Source organism: Melanerpes formicivorus, unplaced genomic scaffold (assembly GCF_026170545.1).
Source record: "Melanerpes formicivorus ecotype bairdi unplaced genomic scaffold, bMelFor1.0.p_v2 SCAF_3, whole genome shotgun sequence".
In the NCBI taxonomy this organism is placed as follows: domain Eukaryota; kingdom Metazoa; phylum Chordata; class Aves; order Piciformes; family Picidae; genus Melanerpes; species Melanerpes formicivorus.
This window is the reverse complement of record NW_027142355.1, coordinates 32145674-32169845: the sequence shown is the minus strand read 5'-3', so window position 1 is coordinate 32169845 and position 24172 is coordinate 32145674. Positions and strand designations below refer to the sequence as shown.

General features: G+C 41.7%; 1 long non-coding RNA gene across 1 annotated transcript in view; it reads left to right on the top strand.

Annotated features, from left to right (window-relative positions):
* Positions 1–1482: 1482 nt before the first annotated feature.
* LOC137454550 (uncharacterized) overlaps positions 1483–24172 on the top strand; it is a 259476-nt gene continuing 236786 nt past the window's right edge. Inside the window, exon 1 of the long non-coding RNA XR_010990644.1 lies at positions 1483–1501. This is a non-coding gene — a long non-coding RNA (uncharacterized lncRNA). The remainder of the gene's footprint in view (positions 1502–24172) is intronic.

Genomic DNA, 24172 nt, shown 5'->3' with positions numbered 1-24172 from the left:
TTGTGAATGTGCTACATCATTTTTAGTAGCGATGCAGTTGATTGCTATTGATAGTTGCCACCAAGGAGAGCTGCAAGTGGGAAGAAGAAACAGTGGTGGAAATCAGCTCAGGAACTAGGCACTGTGGAGGCAGATACACTGGGGCCTGGCTCCAGAGTTGGGACAATAGATCCAAACAAGACTCACAGCAGGACTCAATATTTGTTGCATATTTGTGGTCAAAAATAAGACTACTTGAGGAAAATGGACAGGCTTGAGTAAGCAAAGCATCTTTCATCCTCCATACTGGGTTCTGTGTGATTCCTCAGATTTGAGATAAAGATTACTTTTAACTTTGCTTTAATGTTACTAGAAAACTGTGCATAGAATATTACAGTTTTTTATAGTTTGTAGCTGTCGTAACACAGAAATTTACATGAGTTCCTGGGAAGCCCTCATTTGACAGAGTATGGGTTTTATCTATTATTTTTTTGTCTGAGAGGAGCAAATCAGTTGGACAATTTGGTTCAAGCTGGGTGAATGGTTTCAGATAAAAAAGTGTAAAAAACCATAAAATGCAGTTCAGATATGAATCCAGGCACACTTGAATGTGGCAATGGAAGGAGGACATTGTGCTTTCCTCACCCTTCCTGCCTCCACACTAGTGTCTTTGCACCACAAAGAACAGAAGTGACTGTGCCGCCCTCTGCATTTTCTCTGTCATATTGAAGGACCTACTTCAAACAGGAGCTCTTGAAGGCACAGGAACAGGCTGTGCCCATGTGCCAAAAGATGAGCTGCCAGGGAAGGTGACCGGCCTGGATGGGCAAGCACCTTTTGAAGGAATTGAGGGGAGAAAAGAGAGTGTATTGCCATAAGGAAGGAGAGGAGACAATTTGAGATTCATTTAAGGATGATGTCAGGTTATGTAGGAGAAAAATTAGCGAGGTTAGCCCAGTTAGAACTTAAACTGGCCACTTCTGTGAAAGACAATAAAAAGCATTTAAAAAAATATATTAATACTAAAAAGAGGGGCAAGAAGTCATAGAATTGTTAGGGTTGGAAGGGACTTCAAGGATCATCCAGTTCCAAACCCCCTGCCATGGCCAGGGACACCTCACTCTAGGTCAGGTTGCTCAGAGCCACATCTGGCCAGGCTTTAAAAACCTCCAGGGATGAGGCTTCCACCACCTCCCTGCGTATCCTTTTCCAGTGTCTCACCACTCTCATGGTGAAGAATTTCTTCCTAACATCAAATCTGAATCTACCCATTTCTATTTTTTCCCCTTCCCCCCCCCACTTTTCTATTCCCCCTGGTCCCACCAGCTGACACTCTTAAAGTCCCTCACCTGCCCCATTTTCTCCTCAAATCCAAGTGCACCTGGGCTCTATTGGAGTCTCCTCCCACCCCAGATGTGGCCACTTTGCCTTCCCCACCCATTCCCCTTTTTAATCCCCCCCAGGGAAAGCAGAAGCCCTAAGCTGAGCCCATCTGGGCTGAGGGATCCTCCTCTCATCACTGGTGAGTCCCACGTGGTGCACACTGGGTGGTGGTGGTGGTGACAACAAAGGCCGGGGGGCCTGGTGGCCCCCCGGCTGTTAGGAACAGGATTGATTGCAACTCTGATATCATCCATGGGTGTGCGCTGGGCTTCCTTACTGGGGCTGAGCTCCTCTGCTCTTTACTGGACTTTGAGGGCAATATTGTAACTGAAGATGATGAAGAAAAGGCTGAGGTACTAAATAACTTTTGTCTCAGTTTTCAACAGTAAGGCAGGAGGACTTCAGGATAACTGGCCTCCTGAACTAGTAGATAGAGTCAGGGAGCAGTATAATCTCCCTGAAATCTATGAGGAAGTAGTTTAGGACTTGCTGAGCCATTTGGATTCCTACAAATCCATGGGACGGGATGGGATCCATCCTATGGTGCTGAGAGAGCTGGCAGATGAGCTGGACAAGCTGCTTTCCATCATTTTTCAGCAGTCCTGGCTCACTGGAGAGGTCCCAGAGGACAGGAAGCTGGCCAACATGATGCTCATCCACAAGAAGAGCTGGATGGAGGCACCTGGAAGCTACAGACCTGTCAGCCTGACCTCAGTGCCAGGCAAGATTATGGAACAGGTCATATTGAGTGCAATCACACAGCGCTTACAGGATGGCCAAGGGATCAGGCCCAGCCAGCATGGATTTAGGAAGGGCAGGTCCTGCCTCACCAACCTGATCTCCTTCTATGATCACGTAACCTGCCTGGTGGATGTGGGGAAGCCTGTAGATGTAGTCTACCTGGACTTCAGCAAGGCCTTTGACACTGTCCCCCACAGCAAACTCCTGGACAAGCTATCAGCCTGTGGCTTGAACAGCAGCACTCTGTGCTGGGTTAGGAACTGGCTGGAGGGCTGAGTCCAGAGAGTGGTGCTGAATGGTGCCACATCCAGCTGGCAGCCAGTCACTAGTGGTGTCCCCCAGGGATCAGTGCTGAGCCCCATCCTGTTCAATATCTTTATTGATGATCTGGATAAGGGGATTGAGTCCATCATCAGCAAATTTGCAGATGACACCAAGCTGGGGAGAGGTGTTGATGGATTAGAGGGAAAAGGGCTCTGCAGAGAGACCTTGACAGGCTGGATGGAGTCCAACATGATGACATTCAACAAGTCTAAGTGCCAGGTGCTGCACTTTGTTCACAACAACCCTATGTAGCACTACAGACTGGGGTCAGAGTGGCTGGAGAGCGGCCAGGCAGAAAGGGACCTGGGGGTACTGCTTGATAGTAGGCTGAATATGAATCAGCAGTGTGCCCAGGTGGCCAAGAAAGCCAATGGCATCCTGGCCTGCATTAGGAATAGTGTGGCCAGCAGGAGCAGGGAGGTCATTGTGCCCCTGTACTCAGCACTGGTTAGGCCACACCTTGAGTCCTGCGTCCAGTTTAAGAAGCACATTGAGATACATGAATGCGCCCAGAGAAGGGCAACGAGGCTGGTGAGAGGTCTGTGGCACAGCCTTATGAGGAGAGGCTGAGGGAGCTGGGGTTGTCTTAGCCTGGAGAAGAGGAGGCTCAGGTGAGACCTTATTGCTCTCTACAAATAGCTGAAAGGAGGAGGTAGCCAGGGGGGTGTTGGTCTCTTCTCCCAGGCAACCAGCACCAGAACAAGATGGCACAGTCTCAAGCTGAGCCAGGGGAAGTTTAGGCTGGAGGTGAGGAGAAAGTTCTTCCCAGAAAGAGTAATTGGCCATTGGAATGGGCTGCCCAGGGAGGTGCTGTAGTCACCATCCCTGGAAGTGTTCAAAAAGGGATTGGATGTGACACTTGAAGCCATGGTTTAGTGGTCACGAGGTGTTAGGTAATAGGTTGGACTTGATGATCTCTGAGGTATTTTCCAACCTGGTTGATTCTATGATTCTGTGATTATCCATTTCCCCCTTCAAATAAAAGCTGGCCTGAGTGGAAAGGACACAACTGAGGGGCTGAGCAGCCAAAATAGGTGGCAAACATTCAAGTGACTTCAAGTCTAGTACATATATGTCTACTTTAAGTCTCCTATATATTCATTGATGTGTGAGGGACAGTTTTGATACGCAATACTTCTGGAATGGCCAAGCCTGTGGCTAACAGATGATGGTGTAATCTGGAGTTTGCTTATGCTGGTAATTTGGACCATGGTAATACCCTTTCAAGACAGAATTTCCTAGGGACCATTGGCACTGGAAGCAATGTGGAAATCTGCCTGTGGTGTCCTACAAATCTGAAACAGCTGACCATGACATTTAGAAAGTTCACTCAGTAGAGCAAGACAAGCTCAAGCCTGGGTAAGTATATAGGGATACATTGTTCAGCCTGTGTATGACCCAAAACATTTACACACTGTCTTGTAAATGGATTATGTGATAGTCTACAGAGCAGTACAAACAAATCCAGCTCAGGCAAAAATATGCTGAGTTGACTGCTTGTGGAAAGCCAGACAGTGCACAAACATTTACAGACATAGGCATATATGCTGCTTCAAAAAGAAGATACATTAAATTTCAGAGAGGCTTTGGGGAATTTGTTCAGGGTATGATTTACAAAGCTTTTTCATGTATATGAATACTCACCTTCTATTAAAATGGATGGGAACTGAGCATCCCCACCCCTTAAAAATAAAAGTGTGCCATAAATCAATTGGTGCCTCTGTTTCCATTCTTTAAATGAGGAATAATCACTGTCCTTTCTTTCACCTCTCATCCCTCATAGGTTTTTCTGTAGCCACAGTTATCTCTTTACATAGGTACAACATCTAGAACAATGAAGTCCTGATCTCAAGCAAAGCCTAAGCAGGATAGTAAAGTAAATAATGAGCAATAAATTTTTGGAGTAAAAACCATTAAGTAGCTAATTCTGTGCAGAAATGTGCTCTTCCTGAAGTAGAGTTATTTGACACAGTCAGGGTTTTCTTAGAGTATGGTCGTAAAGTCAATCGAACAGATTGCTGCAGTTGAGAAGAACAATTCCTTTTCATGGCTGCTCATGATCTTACATCCCCAGCCTCTCCCTTGTGCCTGCACTGACTGATGGGAGCTGGGTCAGGGAAATAAATTGAGAGAAGTGACTCACTCCTACCTAGCTGCATCCTTCTCTGCCTTCTACGGATCTAGCATTCACATTCAAGCTGCTCTCTTTTTTTTTTTTTCTCAGGAGTAATGGGCACACTTTGGGGGCATGTGTTACCTTTCTGTCAGGTTGGGTTGATGATCTGCTTTATCTTACTGTTTTAGGAAAGCAGAAGCAGCTTTAGTAATACTCTAGGAAAGTAGCAATAGTGGTGGGAGGCAGTCTGAACATCAAACAACAAGCTGAGACTTGGGGGGGGGAGAAAGATATTTCCATGTCCTCTTGACAACTCAGTGATGTACAAACATCACAGCAATACAGCTAACTCCTCAGCACAGAAAAAACTGAGCAGCCTGCTGATCAGTCAGGTACTATTAAAACTGGAAAGAAGAGACTGAAAAGCTAATCTTTTAAATAATACAGACAAGCTGCTGTACTATCTACTCAACACTCCTTTTTCACCTAATAGCTGCCTAGAGCTGCCCATTAAGAAGACTGCACTAAGCTGCTTTGAACATATGGTATGGGCCTTTGCAAATAAAGAACTTCAGTCGCATACAGAATGACTTCCATGTGGACTTATTCTAGAATCATCCTGGAGCTAAGGCCAGATTGCTCCTGAAGTCTCCAAAATTCTTTTCCTTGTCATTGTTTTTGAAGATAGGTATAGCATTTACCATTTTCTATTCATCAGTCTGATAATTATCTAGCTCAGTTAGGAATGTAGGAATTTGTGTTTAGCCAAGGTGGTTTTCTGCTCTGCCTGCCCACTTCCTTGCAAACTAGGATGAATTGCACTTCTGCATCCTGGGGATTGTCCTTGGAAATCGTCTCCAACTCTGGGGCACTTTTGCCTGTAAGAACAGCCTCCCAGGAGGATTGGTTCAACAATTCCCTGAACAAGCTAAAGTCCAGAATCTTTACTTATTTCTTAGAATAATTGCGGTTGGAAGGGACCTGTGGAGGTCATCTGGTCCAGTCTTAGACCCAGAGTGGCTCCAACCTAACCCTTGTTGCTCAGAACCAAGGACAGAGGTTTTGTGCAATTTCTGGGCTGTCTCTTCTGCTGTTTGACTACCTTCTGAGCTAAAAAATAATAAACCTGTCTATTCAGAATTTTTCTTGTTTTAACTTGTGACCCTTGCCTCTCATCCTATCACTGAACACCTACAGGAAGATTCCGGCTTCATCTTCCTTATACACTTACACTGATGTTGTAATATAGATGCTCTGCTGCCTACCTTTCTCACTTTCTTCAGGGTCTACATTGCTGTCCCTGCAGCCAAAGCTGTCCCATCCACAAACAGCTCTTCCTTGGTTTTGAGTAAAAGATCCAGCAGAATATCTCCCGTTGACAGCATGTGTGAAATAATCCCCCTCAAAACATTTAATGAATATCTCTGTTGCATGGGTAAACAATGTCTGAAAACATTCCTTCCTTATGTTTAATTACAAACTGAAAAACTAAAGCTTGAATAAGTTTCTAGCTTGGCAAAAACTCCTAAAGTACAGTACTGTGGCACTGACATGAACAACATACACACAATACATAACTTTTTCTTGGAATTTAAGAACAATGTGCAGCTCCATTTATAACCTGAAAATATTTTCTGTCTTAAAGGTACTAACTTGCATAATACTAAAGTGCATTTGTGTAAAAGATTGAACATCCTTATTGGAAAGATTTCATTAGAAGCCATTGGTAGCACAAGTATCACAGTGTATTTTAGGCTGGAAAGGACCTCGAGGATCATCGAGTCCAACCTATCAACACAGACCCCATGACTAGACCATGGCACCAAGTGCCACGTCCAATCTCCTCTTGAACGTCTCCAGGGATGGTGACTCCACCACCTCCCTGGGCAACCCGTTCCAATGACAAATGACTCACTCAGTGAAGAACTTCCTCCTCACCTCGAGTCTAAACCTCCCCTGGCGCAGCTTCAGACTGTGTCTCAAGTATAAACACAACACCAACTACAGGAGTAGATCTGGTGCTATGGTTTAGTTGATTGGATGGTGTTGGATAATAGGTTGGACTCAATGATTTCAAAGGTCTTTTCCAATCTTGTCTGTCCTGTCTTGTCCTGTCCTCTTTGCATCTTGACTAGTGGCCCCAAAAGGGGCAGCAAAGCCTATTTGTGTAATCACTATTCTGCAATAATTTTATTACCAACTACCACTTAGGTTGTCTTGCAGAATTTAACATAGTGGTGAAAAATAACTATTGATGGGTTTAAATGTTCACAAATACTCCATTTTGGTTTAGATGTTTTGCTGTTCAGGTGGTTCATGTAACACATTAATATTCACTTTAGTTGACTTAGCTCACTTCCTTTAGTGAGACCATACATGAGACTTACCTCTCTTTGAGAAAAGAGTTTAGATAAATACAGCTTTCTGGCAAGCTTTCGATACTTATGTCTGCTGTAATAACTTCCCAACTAGAGCACAGTAACAAACACAGGACAACAGTGTATTTAGATGTATTCAGCTAAGAGGTTTACAACTGTTAGGAGACTCCAAATAGCACATAATGTGACCATATGTTCCTCAGCAACACAGGCTGCCGTGAGCTCTTCTGATCTGCATTCGTGTCTTTACACTAGCTTGCTACAGCAAAGCTCATGGGTTTAGTTCTTATATCATTATATTTGAAAGTCTAAATCCAGATAATCTGAAACATCACCTAATGCATAAGAATTAAAACATCTTTCCCTCTTTATGTGCTATGGTATAAAAAAAGTCTGTTGTACATTTTACAGGTACACATTTATGTGTACAGAAAACATGTAACATAAAATAAATGAATAAATTCTGACAAATACTGTAAGTCAATGTGCAATCCTAACCAGCCTCTGAAAATGTGTCTATTTGTGATCTTGTTCTCCTTGCACCTCAGTTCCACATCTGTTAAGAAGGGCTCCTAACACCCACCACTTCAACAGGATGCATATATTTATATATATGCAATGGAATAGAATAAACCAGGTTGGAAGAGACCTTCAAGATCATTGTGTCCAACCCATCATCCAACACCACCTAATCAACCAAACCATGCAAACAAGCACCCTATTAAGTTTCCTCCTAAACATCTCCGATGATGGTGACTCCACCACCTCCCCAGGCAGCCCATTCCAATGGGCAATCACTCTCTCTGTGAAGAATTTCTTCCTAACATCCAGTCTGAACTTCCCCTGGCACAGCCTAAGACTGTGTCCTCTTGCTCTGGTGCTGGTTGCCTGGGAGAAGAGACCAACCTCTGCCTGTCTACAACCTCCCTTCAGGTAGTTGTAGACAGCAATAAGGTCTCCCCTGAGCCTCCTCTTCTCCAGGCTAAGCAATTCCAGCTCCCTCAGCCTCTCCTCATAGGGCTTGTGCTTCAAACCCCTCACCAACTTCATTGCCCTTCTCTGGAGACGTTCCAGCAAGTCAACATCTTTCCTAAACTGAGAGGCCCAGAACTGGACACAGGACTCAGGTGTGGCCTAACCAGTGCTGAGTACAGGGGCAGAATGACCTCTCTGTTCCTGCTGGCCACACTGTTCCTGCTACAGGCCAGGATGCCATTGGCCCTCCTGGCTGCCTGGGCACACTGCAGACTCATGTTCAACCTGCCATCAACCAGCACCCCCAGGTGCCTCTCCAGCCACTCTGACCCCAGCCTGTAGCACTGCATGGGGTTGCTGTGGCCAGTGTGCAGAACCTGGAACTTGGATGTGTTAAATCTCATGCCATTGGATTCTGCCCATCTGTCCAGCCTGTCGAGGTCCCTTTGCAAAGCCCCTCTACCCTCCAGCATATCAACACATGTCCTCACCTTGGTGTCATCTGCAAATTTACTGATGATGGACTCAATCCCCTTATCCAGATCATCAATAAAGATATTGAACAGGATGGGGCCCAGCACTGATCCCTGGGGGACACCACTAATGACTGGCTGCCAGCTGGATGTGGCACTATTCACCACCACCACTCTCTGGGCTTGGCCCTCCAACAGGCTCCTAACCCAGCACAGAGTGCTGCTGTTCAAGCCACAGGCTGACAGCTTGTCCAGGAGTTTGCTGTGTGGGACACTGTCAGATGTTCAAGTACTGGAAAGACAATGTTTAATGCAAAGTTTTATTGGAATGGAACACCAGAAGTATTAAGCTGATTATCAAACAAGAGAAAGTTTTTGAACTCTATGTAGTGAATGATCTAAGGAGAAAGAAAATAAATAGTAATCAGGCATTAAATTTAATCACTATTGTAGGCACAAGATGATATGGGCTTCTTCATTGTCTGCCAATATATGAGAAATGGTGGGCATTATGATTATTGAGATTAGCAAATGATTGATGCTAGTCCATTTAACCATTTGGTTTTGAAGACCCAACCTTCTTGTAATCTGGTGTTTATGTCTGTGTGTCTGTGTATAGTGGAATAAAGTTTAGGTCATTGTGAGTAAGTGACTCTATGCAGACAAGATGTTCTTTTCTGGTTTTGCTGCTTGCCTCAAGCTTATCCTTATCAGTACCAGCATTTCTGGCCATATGTAGCTTATTCTTCAAAGGACAATATTCACAGCCTGATGACTTTCTGCCTCTAGTAGTGTTTGTGTTTTATCTATTTTGTAATTGTTTCTGTTATGAGCTATGAATCCTTCATTTGCATTCAGTTCAATTATTATTGCTGTAGGGAAGATTTTTCATAGATATTTTCGTCTCACTAAATTAAGAAATTGCCAAATCATGGCTGTTGCTTATTGTAGCCTCATTTGGAGATATTCTTTCTGGTAAAACATGGTCAACTCCAAGCCACTGAGACTGGAGTGGCCATTCTTACATTGTCCAGGAGGGTTTAGCAGTAAAGTATTCATCAATACTGACAGGACACGCATACCTGAATTTATGTACTCTTATTTGAAGATGCCCTCTGTAGGCAGGGGAAATGAAACCGGAAATTAAGATCTGTAACAAAGGGGTCAAATGTCTCTCTGTTTGGGTGTATGTCATCATGAAAAGACTCACAAATTACTTCACATTCACATCTATCAAAAATGGAACAACATATTCTTGTTTTTCTGGCATTGCTTCTGCCTCTGTCACTGTGCCATTAATGCAGCCATTAGCCTAGTGTCAGTGCATTGGGTGCTAGTTGCTGATAACCTTAGAAATGTTGAGTAGTGTTATGTTTTCAAGTGTTTCAGGTGTACCATTTACAAGGAAACAAATCAATCCCATCTGTCTAAAACTAATGCAATTACAGCCCCACATCCCATCATTTGTTTTTGGATGGAAAAATGCCCCCAAACTTAATTATATTTATGTCTCAGTTGCACAGCTGTTCTGGATCTGTCTGTTTATTTTTTTTGATATTTCAGGTAGTACTCATGGTCTCCCAGAAACAAAATAAACCACATGCTGTCCAAAACAGTAATTTTAGCCAGACATGAAATTGCTTTTGCCTGAAATCTCTGAGTGAAAGATTGTCTCAGCAGCTCGTTATTGAAGTAGTTCTTGTATTATTAGTCTGTTTAATTTGGCTTCTGCTTGACCCTAGTTCTGAATACAATATCATTTGAGAAGAGCCCTCTATTAATTCTCTCAGATGTGAGTTTTGATGGCATTTATTCCTGCTGAAGGAGAATAGGAGATTTGCTCTGACCTCATTGGCAGTATTTCTCCTTTCTGGACTCAATTGTGTGCAGCTGGGGAAGCATGAGGTCTGTGTTTGGAGAGGGAATACACTGGGGGCAAAACACACCACTGCAGAAGAGAGTGAGAATTGTGGTCTTTTTGATAGAAACATGGTCATCTGAAGCAATGTGAGCCCCACAGGTAAGGCAGGAAAAATATCAAGCTATACAAAAGCACATTGTTAGTATCAATGGCCTCAGCTTGTTTCCAAGGTGAGAAGCTTATGCATAACTTGTGGCTTATTATTATGATATCTTTAGATGGGAATGAAAGCTTTGTACAGGATGAGTGGTATTCCTTTACAAAGAACTGTTTCTTATGAATAAAGGTCCCCTGAGACTCAAATATAACAATGCATTAGCATGGGTGGTGGGAGAAAGTGACCCCTTCTTCAGCTGTGGCATTAGGTGCTTTCCTTTGTTGCTGTTCAGCAGAATTTTACACTAGAAATTTGTTCCCCACTGAGTTTCATACAACAAAAGCTTTTATGCACCTTCAGTTTATAAGTATTCTTTATATAAAATGTACTTCATGGCAAAATTTAGAGAGAGGAAGACACCCTCCACTGCCTATCTTGTGGGAATCTCCTCTGAGCACTCAACAACTGTATCTGTAACAAGAAGCAGTTCTGGAGGAAAGAGGGGACAATTAAAAAAATTATATATATATGATTTTTTTTCACTGCCAGAGTAATTTTTCTTTTGAAAGCTTTGTCTGTGGACTCATTTTGACTGTATTTTAGCTGAACTTCTGGATACATTTTGCAGAACTTGACTAAAGGTTCCCAGTATTGATTTCCCAAGTCACCAGAGGCTGGCAGATGTTAGCACAATAGTTTATTTAAGAGATACTTTTTCTCCCTCAGTGTAGGAATACTGGCACTATGGAGGAATGCATATTACAAGACTTTCACTAAACTAATACATTTTGCTTTCGTATGGAAACGTGTTATTCTTATGACACTAATTTGTTTTATTGCTCATCTGAGATCTTCTGAGGATTTCCTTCATCTTTTGGCATCTGCTGCTGACATTTTATAAATATTAATGGTTGAGTCTCATAGACACTGTCTAATCTGAACCATTGCACAGATTTATGCCAGTCAGTTCATCTATTACTATATTATGCTCTTTTGTGTTTTTAACCATCAGAGAGTTGGTTCAGGTCTGTTTGCTGACTGTATTTGTATTCGAGGGCTGTGTTCATGCTATCAGATGAAACTTTCTCACTTAAAAAGCAGTCATGTCTCTGCTAATTCTGTTCTGCTTTGAAGATGGTTTCTTAATCCTCTTTTATGGAGGGGATGGTTCTTTTATGGATCCCCTGAATAAAACCAAGAAGGAACTGAGTACTTGGTTGGGAAAAGCACTTGAATTTTATTTTGCTTATGTTGCAAGAGGGAAAGTTAGCAATATAGAAAAGGAGGAGAAAAGCAGAGATAGTTACCACTGAGGATCCAGATGATGTCTTGCTGGTCCTGAAGTCCTTAATTGGTGGAGGAGTACCAAACTTCCTTGGTAGCTTTGAGTTTTTATACCTTTCCCAGTCTCATACATGGTCACAGTTCCTCACTCAGTTACTGTGGTTAGAGCATATTTAACTGGTGTCAGCACCAGTCCCATGTTAAGTTATGTGTGTCAGTCCTGATTCCACAGCAAGTTGAGTATTTCAGTTGCAGTTCCCATCATGACCAGGGATGCCTTTAGACCAAGTTGCTCAAAAGCACCACCAGTCTGGTCTTCAACACTTCAAAGGATGAGGCGTCAACAGCCCCTCTGCGCAACCTCTTTCAGCGCCTCACCACCCTCACAGTGAGGTGCTTCTTGCTTGCCTCTAATCTAAATCTAGCCTCTTTCAGTTTGAAGCCATTACTCCTTGTTCTGTCAGTACACTTCCTTGTAAAATGTTCTTCTCCAGCTTTCCTGTAGCCCCCTTTCAGGTTAGGTCACTGCTAAAGATAATTCAAGCTAAATGTACACATTTCAGTGAGTGTGCACTAAGGTGGATTTGCTCTCCATTCCATTTTCCCTCCTGTAGGGGCTTTAATCTGGAGTTCAAGAAATGAGGTTAGTGTCTGGGGCCATCTGCTCCTTAGACACCTGTAATTTATTTGAAAGAGCTCCTGGAATCCCACCTATAAGTTCTCACAAGTTAGTTGTGGCAGTTGCTACCACATGAGATGTTTGATTCTCCAGAGAGTAGTAAAAAGCCCACTAATACCAAAGATTTTACACAGTCCTGAAAGACTAGCTGATTTAGGGAAGTAATCCAGAACATCAAAGCATAGATCTAGAAAGTACTTCTAGCATGCTAATAAAAGTTAGTTAGACACAAGGTTATGTGTGAAATTCTGCAACTGCTGGAAAAATTCTTTCCTCCTTTCTAAGAGCTGTTTACAGTGTTCAGTGAGAAACCCAGTATTATGGGATGTACCTCGTTTAAATAGTGCTATGGCATTTTATAAAAATTAGTCCCTTGGGAGGTCTTCTTTCTGTAAACTAATAGGATTTTGGTGAAGGCTATGTGCTGTGTTCTGTGTCCTCAACCAAAGCAGTTCTGGACATTTACACAAGGCTGAACCTCAGCCACAGGCAGCAAGATGACATTTAGACAAAGAAGATCCCAATTATCAAGGGGACTAATTTTAAGTATGGATATAGGGACACACTCCTTTTTCATGTGCTTAATGCTGTGATTGGTAGACTCTGGTTTGGGTGTCAAGAAGTCAGAAGACACTGAATCAGATTCCCTTTAGTTTCTCTTCTAGTCAGTGGGCATAGAATCGTAGTATCAACCAGGTTGGAAGAGGCCTCCAAGATCATCCAGTCCAACCTATCACCCAGCCCTGTCCAATCAACTAGACCATGGCCTTAAGTGCATCTTCTGGACAGATGGGCAGAGTCCAATGGGATGGCATTCAACAAGTCCAAGTGCCGAGTGCTGCACTTTGGCTACGGCGATCTCACACAGAGCTACAGGCTGGGGTCGGAGTGGCTGGAGAGCTCCCAAACAGAGAGGGACCTGGGGGTGCTGATCGACAGCCACCTGAATATGAGCCAGCAGTGTGCCCAGGTGGCCAGGAAGGCCAATGGCATCCTGGACTGCATTAGGAATAGTGTGGCCAGCAGGAGCAGGGAAATCATTGTGCCCCTCTACTCTGCTTTGGTTAGGCTGCACCTTGAGTACTGTGTCCAGTTCTGGGCCCCTCAGTTTAACAAGGACATCAAGACACTTGAATGTGTCCAGAGAAGGGCAACAAGGCTGGTGAGAGGCCTTGAGCACAAGCCCTATGAGGAGAGGCTGAGGGAGCTGGGATTGTTTAGCCTGGAGAAGAGAAGGCTCAGGGGTGACCTCATTGCCCTCTACAACTACCTGAGGGGTGGTTGTGACCGGGAAGGGGTTGTTCTCTTCTCCCAGGCAACGAACACCAGAACAAGGGGACACAGTCTCAAGCTGTGCCAGGGGAGGTTTAGACTCGAGGTGAGGAGAAAGTTCTTCACCGAGAGAGTCATTTGTCATTGGAACGGGTTGCCCAGGGAGGTGGTTGAGTCATCGACCCTGGAGGTGTTCAAGAGGAGATTGGACGTGGCACTTGGTGCCATGGTCTAGTCATGGGGTCTGTGTTGATAGGTTGGACTCGATGATCCTTGAGGTCCTTTCAACCTTAGTTATACTGTGATACTGTGATCTCCAAGAGGCAGTCAATCTCATCATCAAGTGTCCATGATGGGTTATGCAAAGCTCTAACTTTCTTCCAAGTTCTGGAAGTTTGTTATTCTGTTAAGTATGTAAAGATGGACTGAGATGAATGCCTGAGATCACAGATCTTGATTTATTTTTTTTTTTCAATGCAGTCTATTGCAATTGAAATCTGTCTTTGAAGGTACTTGTGAGCACATATTATGAGGTATGCTAGCATTGATCATAGCTTTTGAGAAGCAGCAATCAAAGAAAATTAAATGCTATAAATAGGTTCTCCTTCAGGGGTTTGCACCTTTGTCTTCAGCTAAATTATTGCTACAGTGCTCTGCACAGGTATAAGTCATTTTAAGAGACACAGCCAATAGTAAATCACTCTGCTGTTAATTTACAGATTCAAAATGAAAAAAACCTGTTTTTATTTGTACCATCTGTTCCTGGTGCTCAAGCTCCGGGGCATTTTAATTTTAGCTCTGTGAAACTCCACGTAGAAAACTTGAAGAAGAAAACTTGAATTAGACATGAAAAAGCATGAAGATTTTAGCTACCAGAAATTTAAGTGGTTTTCCCAAGATTTTGATTCTGGACTTCCACTAATTCTTATAAGACTTTGATTACGTTTTTCTATCACTTTCCACATTCATACAACCATGTGAATGACTCTAATCATAATCTAATTTCTATCGTTCAGTCTGTCCTCACAGGGCAGGTTCTCCAGCCAACTTTGTAGTCCTCTTTTGGACTATCTCCAGTCTGTCTGCGCTTTTCTTTAATTGTGGGGACTAGAACTGGTCACAGTATTCCAGGCACTGACTAGAGTGGGAGGATCACATCTCTGCAAGAAGCTTTTTAGAGCTACTGAAGTTGTTATGACTGAATTAATTACTGTATCTCTTTCCCTACATTTTGACATCATGTATTGGATAACACACAGAAGAAACACAATGTCTCGATTCTTTCCAGGGCTCATTTCTGCCAACTCTGGTAATCACTATCTTGCAGGAGGGTTCTGCTTTTGTGCTGAAATACAGACAGATTTCTATCTCAGATATCTGTATGAAGGGCAATTAGTTAAGAAACAAAAGAGCCTTTGCTTATTTGGGGATTACGCTGCTTTCTGCTTGGGAAGCATAGCTGTAGGGAACTGTGATTGTTGAGAAGCTGAAGAGATCTGTACTATGGTGAGAGTCAAGAGGTCACTGCCTTTAGTTTTTTGCATCACTTTCCTGGGAAGAACTGAACTGCTGTTTCTGAGTAGAAATCTCAATTAATCCTGAACTGTTTCTGGTATGGATTCCTTCCAGCTCCTCTACTAAAAAGGGAAAAAAGCCCAAAGCAGTAAGTCACAACAAAGAATTGTTCACCTCTTCAAATCTTCCAACACATTGGTTTCTTTTGTAGTATTTTTTTTGATCCTCTCTGTTTAGTGTATGAGTTTTCTCTTTCTCTTTTTTAAGAATAATTTTCCAGGGTAGAGCAGAGAGTCTGCTGAGAGCTCGACAATGCCATTTTTTTTAGTAGTTTGCTTCTTTAATTTGACATTATTATTTTTGATTATTTTATTAACAAGGACTCAGTTTAACATATTTAAAGTGTTCTGAGGCTGTGGTTGTAATCCTCATTTTTAAAATGTCATGCCATTCCATTGCAACATTTTCCAGATGCTGCTTATTGTTTACTTCAGAGCAATAGCTTTATTTAAGATTGTCCTATTGTAGGAAGTCTTCCTGAGAAGAGCATTTGGGCTGTCTCTGTCTGTCATGGAAATAACTTCTAGTTGGCCACATCTGTAAGCAGGACAGGGTCTTCCACAAGTCATGAAACTCAGTAGCTTGACAGAGGAGAGAGATCCTTCTGGTCACCTCATGGATGGGTTGTGGAGAATCCATACCTGAGATCACATGCCTTAAGATACAAATCTATAAGCCACCAAACTTCATCAATTTTGTACTACAACTTCATTTTCTGTTTTTTCCTCCTCTGGTTCAAAGCTAGGCCAAAATGTCTATTTCTTGTTCAAAATCTATTACTCACTGTGACATCATTGAAAATTCATCACCACACTGTATGTGCCTGGGCTTTGTTCAAGTATCTTTTTGAAACAAGTTGTGGTGGTGTTTCTCACTGTGACAGGGAAAATCTGCCCTTGTAATCATATAGGACTGTAGGACCCTGTCTGTATGCACTTCCATCATCAAAGGCTCAGCTCTCCAGCTCATAACAGCCAATTCTGAAGCAGAAGCAGCAGCTGACTTTATTCTATTTATTGGAAATAACTGTCTTTTTGTAGTATGAAAAGGGCTTGGAACCTAATGTAGCTGTTGTTGGTTATGTATGTTTCAGTCCGCCGTGTAACACCCACAAATAGCATTTTGTAACAGCAGTAATGAATTTAAAGAGCAGTGAGGGACATTTAGTTTGGATATTGGGAAAACACCTTCTCATGGGCATATTTAGGAGTGGAATTAGGTTGCCTAGGGAGGTCAAAGCATTTTCATCACAAGAACCTTTTAGACTCTTGTTTGACAAATGTCTGCCATTTGTCTGACCAGCTAAATAACAGACGTGCCTGGTAATGTGACCTTTCAAACCCTTTCCAGCACTATTTCTTATGATTGTCAAGAAAGGAACAGCATTTATGAGTTAGGAAACAGGAGCACTCAAGCCTCATAAACAGATTCTGAACTAGCTTCACAATACTGCTGTGTAACAGGGAATAAATCATTAATATTCCCAAACCTCAAGGTGCTCCACAATAATAATGTGGAGAACACAGAGGAAGTATCATCATTAAATACAGAGTATTTTTAGACATACAAAAGGACATGGTTGTTAGTAGCCTAGCAACAGGCTCCTCATCCATCATGGTGGTGCATTTAGAGAGACACAGATGTGCTTGAATGAATACTTTAAAGACAGAAAAGGTGAAAATAAACTGGAAGCTCTCCTACTTACTCAGCAGCAGCAATTACAATAACTTTCTGTAGGGTGTGTTCTTTTCTTGTCATCCATGGAGGCTTGCAGATTTCCAACAGCAAACTAGGATGTAGGAACATAATGTCATTAATGAGGATATTGTGGAATAACTGAAAATATTAGTTCTGATAAATGAGATCCTGAGGCTAAAGCCCACAAGGATTCATATAGTCCCCTAATTGAGCAGCTGGGTTTTTCCAAGTTGTCAGGTGTTATACCCATGTCATTTGATGACAGAGCAACACAGAGTTTTTTGTGCTATTTCTAGCTACTTTCCTACACATCTTTGGCCTTTTCTGTGTATAAGCATGGTTTTATTGTTAGAAAATTATCCATAGACCCAGTAGGAAAATGTGGGACTAACTGAAAACTCTTTCATGGCTTGGAGATAAGCATTGATCTCAGGATGTTGTTATGGCTACCTATATTGGGCCATTGAGCTGAGGGGGAAGAGTAGTTTGTATAGGTATGCAGCACAGACTTTCCAATGATAACAGATCAATTTTAAAATGCATGTGCAGAGACTGGTGGAAATGAATCAATATAGTTTCCCTTTTAACTCCAGCACCTTTTCAAATATGACATATTTGATCTCTGAGGTACATCTTCCTGCTGTTATGTAGAACTAAAGAGTCATACTTAATTAGAAAAGGAGTCCTGTTTGTCATTGATGTTGTATTCTTTTACTAGTTTATAGTTTTGTTTACAGAAATGTAACTTATGTATATTAAGGACTTGGATGGACCACACTGTAGATATGGAATTGGGTGGATGGCCGCTCTCAAAGTGTTGTGTTCAATAGCTCAGTGTCCAAATGAAGACCGTTGCCTCAAGGATCAGTACTGGGACTGGTGCTACTTCTTGGTGACACAGACAGTGGGATTGAGTGCACCCCCAGCACAGCAGGGGGTGTTGGAACTAGATGACCCCTTCCTTCAAACCCAGTGCATTCTATGATTCTTGTCTCCTTTGCTGAGAAATCCATGTGCAATCCTTGCAGAAACATTAAGTGCTTCTAGAAGAATAGTTTTACAAGACAGATGATATACAGGGATGTAAATTGAGTCTTTTCCATTGGTCTGATTTCATTAGATTCATTAGGGACTTGCAAACTGAAGCTTATCTGTACACTCAGCAGCGCTCCTTAAGAGCTGATCTTTTCTTGTGCTTCAGAAGAGGGTGACATCTACCCCATCACTCTGCAAGCAAGTACGAGTATGCCTTTTGTCACAATTTGATTGGCAAAAAGTATGGTGAGAGACAAGTTTGGACTTGGGAGTCAACTCATGTCAACTCTAGAAATGCAGTGGTGATCTTCCCCAGCACTGAAATGCTCCCTAGAAGCAACAATTCATTTAAATTCATCTGTTCTCCTTGTTGCTCAGGATGGATATAAAGCTATGACTTCATCACAGGTACCTAAGGATTTAAACTGCACAATGTACATCATTTTGTTTTCACATTTACTTCATCTCTTTGTAAACTTTGGAGTCATTCTAACAACAGCTGTCTCAGAGTTAGGTCTTTTATTATCCTTTAAATGTCAAATGCTCTTATCTAAAAGGTTTTAGTCATCTAGACCAGATGGGATAATTCATTTTTGTTATGAGTGCTTTTAAATGTGGACAGCATAAAATAAAGACATGACAAATATACAGAAGGATGGCTGGAAGAAATAATATATAACTAAATGGTTTCAGGAAGATCAGATATGCCATTTCTGTACTTTATGTCAGGAGGGATTGCTGCAATTTCATTGTCTAGTTGGTTTTTTTATGTCTGTATAAATACACTAGACATCGTGAGCTGAATACACAAAAAGAACATTTATCTTACCATGTGGAGTTACAGGCAAGAATAAGGTCCATCAAGTGACCTTGCAGACAGTGCCATGAGTTAGGTGCATGGTAGAAGCCTGGACCTAGAGCACTAGTGTGAGGTGATTCCATAGCCAGTAGACTGCAAATGACAAGTGTCCAGGCAAACAAGCAACTACTCAGGAAAGAGGTAGACCTGGAATTCTTCTGTTCTGTGATTTTGTTTCCAAAGCTGAGACTTCCATTGGAGATAGCTCTCATTTTATTTTTTCTTTATCTTTCATATTTTTTTTTAATGTTTATTTTCCTGCAGACAGCTGAACAAAGCTAATGCTTAAATTGTTTCCTTCCAAATCTGTCAAAGGCTAGCTTATTTGGTGGATCATTAGTGGTGTCGGTTCTGAAACAATAGGTTCCATAGTTGCCTCCCAGCTAGGCTTCAGGTTTTATTGAGGTCCCATTCAAAATCATAGTAAAAAGGTTGTCTGTCACTTAACACAGATTAGGACGGCTCAGTCTAGAAGCATTTTCCCTGTCAGCTATAAGGAGACAGATACTTCAGGGATCCTGGGAAACTCTGGCTAAGGAGATAAGTAAACAGATCTCCTGCCCAGCCAGCTTTCAGCATTCACTTCTTCCTAGTATCCTCAAGACTGAGACACTCAAATCCAGGCTTGATCTGATTGCATAGCTGCTTGCACACCCTCTAACCATGTCCCAAAGGTACAATAAGACTGAAAGTCTTCCAGAATTTTCTTTGTAAATAATGAGGAGCCAACCATCAGCTTTTATGTTTCTTTCACCCCGCTTTGCCGGCCTGAGTAGGGAGGTAGTGCTGCTCAAGATTTCTGGACAGCTTCAAAAAGCATAATGTGGTATACTGCTGAAGTATACTCCTTTAAACATTTCTCTTGGCTGCTCATTTAGTCCACTGTTTGTAGAAGTGTTACCAGTTTAAAACATGAACAAAATCACAGGCTCTTTTAAAGCAATAAAACATGGGTTTATGCAAAGAAACAAAAATGTATTGGAGTACTTGGACTTCAGTTTAATATTTAGTGCATGCTTGAGTCATTTTATCATGTTTTTTTGGTGAAAATAGGAGAACTACAGACTTACTTAAGGCTCTCATGTAATGTTTTAAATACAGCATCTTGGGCATTGTTATGTTATTTATTTCTAGACTTTTAGAGACACTTCTCCATGTGTATGGTGAAATAAGGGGGAAAAATGTGAGAAGGAGGTTAGAGTGTCACACTTCAAGTGTAGATGTATGGAGTGGGTATCTGAAAATCCTGAAATGTGAATTTCAAGGTCAACTCTCCTAACATTCTTCCTCACCTTCCTCACCTCATCTTCAAAGCCTGACATCTTCAATCTGTTTCGAAATCAAACAATATGCTCCTTGGAAGAATACTGACAGATTCAGGGACAAGGCATTTCTAGCAGAAGTGTTTTTGTGCAAGTGAATTCAACAGCCCTGACTATTCCCTGGTGAGCGGTTTGATGCCTGGAGCTCACACCTATCAGAACCCTTCTTTTCTTTCCTTGACTATCAGAATAAAGATGAAAATGTTGTCTTTGTCTCCCAAATAAAATTTTAGGGGAAAGCCCAGCAACCATATATATCTCACTTCTCTTATTTTTGTTAAGAGGCTTATGGGAAGGGATTTTCTAAAGAAGCTTAATAGCCTCCACAGAAGCCCTACAGATACACTGCCAAATAATATGGGCAGACTAATGATATCACAGAAATAATCTGTAATAAAGGAAAGAAAAAACCCACAGCTGATAAATATATATTTAAACAGAGTGTAAAGAACTGAAACACAAGAATGTGAGAGGAGGAAATATGTTTTCCAAAGCACAAAGGATCTTATTTTAGTTAAACAAGTATTGTGGTTTAACTAAGCAATTATTTTTACTTTCTCTCACATTTGGCCTATCCAGCTCTCAGGATAGATATCCAGATGGGGAAAGCTGAATATTCATGGTAAGCAGTAGCAGCTGGTAAGTTAATCAACTGACTCAATGTTTCTGGTAAAGATTGCCCTACATATGCATTAGTTATCTATGAATATACATAACTGGAAACCAAGCTTCACGGGCTGGTAGAGGTAACAAGTGAAAATTAGAAGTGTTATTTCAAGTATATCAGGAAAAATATCCAAAGCAGCTTTAAAATAGCAGTCTGCAGCTGGGATTTGATGTTGATCTTTTTGTCTCAAGTTGTGCCAGGGGAGGTTCAGGCTGGATATTAGGAAGAAGTCCTTCACGAGAGAGTGATTTACCATTGGAATGGCCTGCCCAGGGAGGTGGTGGAGTAGTCCTCCCTGGAGATCTTCGACAAAAGACTGGATGAGGCACTTAGTGCCATGGTCTAGTTGATTGGATAGGGCTGGGTGATAGGTTGGACTGGATGATCTTGGAGGTCTCTTCCAACCTGGTTGATACTATGATTCTATAAATGAATTATACCTGAATAATTGCAATGGGAAAATGTTTTCAGATAGAGAAAGTATGCACTGTTAGATTGCATTATGAATATTGATGTATAACTTTTCAAGAGAGAAGCAAAGAGATAAATAGATTCCCAGTGCTTTAAAGCCACTTACTGTTGCCATCCTTTGTGACTTCATTTTCATGTGAATTGAAACGGATTTGTTGTCATGGAAGTTTGTTTTCATCAAAAGTTTCTAAAAATCAGCATTTTTCAATATTAAGAAAAAATAAAACTGACTCTTCCTAGGGAGCTTAATGTTGAAAGTGTCTAAGCACAACACAATTTTAAAAGGGCTGAAAACATGCATAAACACCACATTATTCCCTCTTCAGTACTTCAGAATTCTAGTAGAGTTTAATGCACATTCACCAGATCTAGATGAGGAAATTCTTATTTCAAGCTGTGGTCTGCCTGCATCTGGCTCACTGCATCTTACTTTAAAGAAACCTCGTCATGGCAAGGTCTCTGAGGCAGGCTGTTGATCTGAGTGGGCTGATCTGGTCTCCACAAATTAGGTGTATTTCAGATGTAGCTGTGGAGTGAGCACCTTGCTTTCCCTGCCTAGGCAGAAGATACAGGGGATGTACCTTATCTTCTCTGGGGCCATTCATGCAGTTTCTGACCCAGAGCCACCATATGGGGTGATTTGCAGGTAGAGATGAAGCTTCTCTCTTTCTACACTCATGTGTCCAGGCAATATATCTTCCTCTGGCACTGGTGGTGTCCTGAAAGCTGCACCGATCCAACAGGATTAAGCTGAGGATCTGCCTTTCATAAGGAATTGTGGTGAAGAGGTTATTAAATTTATGAATATGAAATATGACTTATGAAAATATTATTTTTATTAATTATAAAACTATTAATAACCGATGAATCACCAACTTATATACATGTTCTAGTGCACGTTCGTGAAATAGATTCCACAAGTGGCTTAGTGTTATGATTGTAACTTAATTGAACTAGTTACAGACTATCTCTATATTTATGTAATGAGGGGTGCAGTTCTGCCGCTTGGCCACTAGATGGAGACTCGGCGGGACGCGGGCGGCTTCTGGCTATACACAGCAATATTACAATCTTTCTATGCGTCAGCGCTTACTCTGCTAGACGCGGATACTTTGAACTGAGTGCTAGTGGATGGGAAGCACGTGGAAGATGTTCAATTCCCTCCAGACGACAGGGATCGGTCCTGGTCGGGGTCGGCTCGCACGACAGGGCGGGACGACGGTGGCCGGTGGTTGGGCCGACCCCCGTAGCTTTGCCTGCTGCCGCGTCGTCCTTAGAATTTGTCTAAGGCTGAAGGCATCATAGAGTTTTTGTGTGTTAATACATTAACAGGACCAGGGCTGAGCTTTGGTGGGTGCTTACTATCTGCTAAAATGTTTGCAGAAACTCTGACCCAGTTCTGGTCTTGTTCAGCTAGTGCTTCACAAACAGCCTCTTGGCTTGGGGTAGTCAGTACAAGCCAGACACCACTACAAGATAACCATATTAATATATAAAACTATACTCATAATATTAATATCAGGAAATGTACCATATAGAATAGCAACATATTAGTTTACTAAATAATAATACAATCTTTTATATTATTAAGAGTTACTATATAATATATTGCATTTTACCTAGATATTATTATATAATGAATTATTAATATATACCTATAGTGCTAATGTAATTGTTTTGTTTAGGAGGAATCAGAGATTTTAGCTGCATACTTGTGCTATGCTGTACTGTTTGTCTCAGAATGAAGCAGCAGCTTCCATTCCATCTGACTTGCCAATATAGATGTGACCACAAAGTCCAGCAGCTTGTCTGTAAGCAGAGCAATGGCTTCTAAATTGCTGTGGGTTGTATAAACTTCTGAAGGCCTCTGCCAGAAACTATCTCATGAAGCTATAGATAACAGAGGTCAGCTTATGACAAAACCATGAACACTGCCTTTGCTTGCCTGTAGCCAGTGGCAGATTTTGGGATCACTGCAGCCGTGGGGGCCTGTGCTCACCTTGTTAGTTCTTTTCTAGTGGAATGCTTTTCCAGCTTTCTTCATGCTTTGTTTATGGTATCAATATAATTCTTAGGAGTGCAAATAATAGGTAGCATTTCTACCTACAGAAAAGAAATGTGCAGCCTCATCAGCAATTCTGCAATGGCCACAACTTGCCACACTGATAAGAATCACACTGGGGTCATTCTCAGGTTCACAATCCACAGGAAAAAGCAGAGCTAGAGTCTGGTAAAATTATACTTGTTCTGTCATCTTGCTAAAATGTGTTTTAATCACTTCCCTTTGTCAGGCCTATGCAGCCCTCATTTGCTAGGAGAAATTAGCTGCAACTAATTTACAAGCAATGGGCAACAGGCAACTTATCTAGAGCTTACACCTGTTGCCTGGATACAAATCTGTTCAAATGCTTTTATACATAAAATGCTTTTAGGGTGTTTGCAGCAATTTGTTTTGATGACAAGTTGTCAAACAGAAAGGCAGGGCACATGATATTACTACCTCAACCTCCTATGTGAGACAAAGTGCTGTCCTTATGCTGCCGCTGAATATGTGTAATAAAGAACAGCATCATGGTGAGCCCTGTTTGGTGAGAGAATCCATGCAGCCTCTGAATATGGCTCTTATTTTTCTCTAGAGGATTAGAAATCTGAGAATGCAAAGTGCAGAATTCAGTGTAATCAGCTGGCTACATTTACTAGCACCTGCTGCTATTTTGCAAAATAAAACACCAGAGAAAACTATTCTAAAAAGTAAACCACCACCAGAAAGCCCCAATGAAATACATTGAGTTAATAAAGGACAATAGAATGGGTATATCTCTTTAAAGTTGAGCTGTTAATATTGACTACAAGAATGGTGAAAATCTGTAAGTAGAAACAAACAAAAAAACAACAACCCAGAACAGATTATTGTAGTCTAGAG